This window comes from Brassica oleracea, chromosome C3 (genome assembly GCF_000695525.1).
Source record: "Brassica oleracea var. oleracea cultivar TO1000 chromosome C3, BOL, whole genome shotgun sequence".
NCBI classification, from domain to species: domain Eukaryota; kingdom Viridiplantae; phylum Streptophyta; class Magnoliopsida; order Brassicales; family Brassicaceae; genus Brassica; species Brassica oleracea.
This window is the reverse complement of record NC_027750.1, coordinates 43744433-43746881: the sequence shown is the minus strand read 5'-3', so window position 1 is coordinate 43746881 and position 2449 is coordinate 43744433.

Genomic DNA, 2449 nt, shown 5'->3' with positions numbered 1-2449 from the left:
CTAATTTACCAAATAACCAAAAATAATAATTAAATTGTAACTAAAAATTGTATGTATTATTTAATTCTGATTTATATGCATGTTTATATATAATTATAAACACACTTATCATTATTAACCACACACTATATAAAATGAAGTCAGATTTGTTTATAGATTTTATACATTAATCTTGATTAGCTTGTTTGATATAAATATTAGTTTGAAGCTTTCCTGTTTAACTTCTTAAAGATTTTTTGCTTTCAATAATTTTCTAATCTTTGACTTGCAATTTACGTTTTTTTGGCTTACTGCATTTAGTAATTCATTAAGTATCTCCATTTACAAACAAAACTAATATTCTAAATCTAATGAAAACAATAAAACATCATGTCACAGAGAGTAGGTGATCTCTATCGCTTAATGCATGCTACTGTAAGATCCGATCCCGGCCTACTAGGCCGCGGTCGATGCCTCACGTCGCTCAGTTCATACCTGGACCTCTAAAAATTTTTGCCCTTTATCTAAAACATCGCCCATAGGCGAGGGCTAACTCAGATCTTAGCTCAAGACTACCATAGTCTTTCCTAGCTTAGATCAATACAACACATATGCAGCGGAATAGTATCTACTTAACCGTTGGACTAAATCCAATCTAACACTTGTCTGGTCAGATCTCCTCAGCTACTGGTCAGTAAACGCAACTGCCAGCTAGCTCCAATGTCGATTCTGAACCTAGATCAAGTCATACAATCAGAGGTTCCGTTCCCCTAAGCCATTCTATCTAGATCTATGCAACATTGACAGATCATACCCTTGCCACATTCCCAAAGCTTGTTAGCTCATTGTCCCAGCTGACTTAGCTCGCACAGCTAGTTGAGCTGAACCACTTCACTTGAGGTTTGCTGCTCCGTTCCAGCTGATCGAGCTACGAGGTAGCTTTTCCCAGCTCCCCGTCCACTCGTGCAACTTCCTTATACCTGCAAAAACTCTTCCCTTGGGTACTTAGTCATTCAGCCAACCATCCCCACAGACATAAGTAACCCTTGAGAAGTCTTCAAACAGCTAAGGACATGCATCTGGCCCTTACCGGCTCATGCACTGTCCCACATCCTTTTTGCCTTATCAACTTATGATACCAAGTCCAGCTCATGGACTAACAATGCCCATCAGATCCTGAGTCAATCAACCAACCACCCCACATGACTCAGAACTGATGAGTCTCCATACTTCCTAATCAGTCATGGAACCATGTCCCACTGAACCTGATTAGTGTTGCTCTTACCACCGGTGCATCCTTTGATCAATCAGATCAGACACCTTGATCCATCATCCAAGGATCAGGTCGTCCATCCTTACCCATGATCAGATCACACACGGCCTGCCTTACCAACACCAAGGTTGATAACCAACAATTCCTTATGATCAATATCATAAGTGACAATATGTTCCAGCACACAAACATATGATCAGATATCCTAACACAAGGATCTGACCCCAATATGCCCTCAGGTGCAATTTCGACCACAAGCAAACCTGCTCCAAAAATAAATTAAAATTCATGACAATCCATGATAAATCATAACTAAGAGAATGGTTCAATCAGATTTCCCAGAACCGGCCTCCATCCCATAGATCTCGGCCAAGATCAGCCAAACCGGCCCAAGGGACCATCTCTAAATCAATCCCTAAAAACTCATTAGGATTCATGATAATTCATGATAAATCTTAACTAAGAGAATGGTCAAGTCAGAATTCCAAGAACCGATCTCGATCCTATGGATCTCGACCTTGAACAGCCCCACCGGCCACCTTGACCATCTCGAAATCAATCAGATAAAAATCCCCAAATACCATGATAGTTCATGATAATTCACCACTAAGAGAATTCCAAAGTCATATCGCCATAAATCCATCAAGAAGTAGGAGATCCGGATTTAGCTGCCAAACCAAGGCCATGGAGGGTTCTTCTGAACCGGCCAAGCTATGGTTCAGTGCTACTATGTCTAATCATCAATCTCAATCATAAGAAGAAGAAATAATATGATTAATAATCATAAAACAGAGTAAGGTGTAACTGCAGGACCAGATCAGCCCATAGTGTACCAGACTATGTCCAATGGTCTGCAGTCCCCAACTATTACCTCATCAGGGGCGTCCATGATCCTCCTAGCACGCCTTCATAAACCCTTATCACATACATCCAGTATTGATAAGATCTAACCATGGTTCGTGCCCATCACTCCTTCCATGGAACTTCCATGAAACCAGTTTCTAGACTGCATCCATCTTCAAGGCTGTTCATGCCTTTGAGAGTGGAGTCAAGCCTTCCGCCTTCTCTCCTAACCAATCGCGTGTGTTCCCAAGACACAGAGGAAGCCTTAGACATGATCATTCATGATCATCCATGATCAATCACCATCCAAAGGCCGTGCATCACTTCCCTCTTTGTTCCCCATGAAACTGCTTT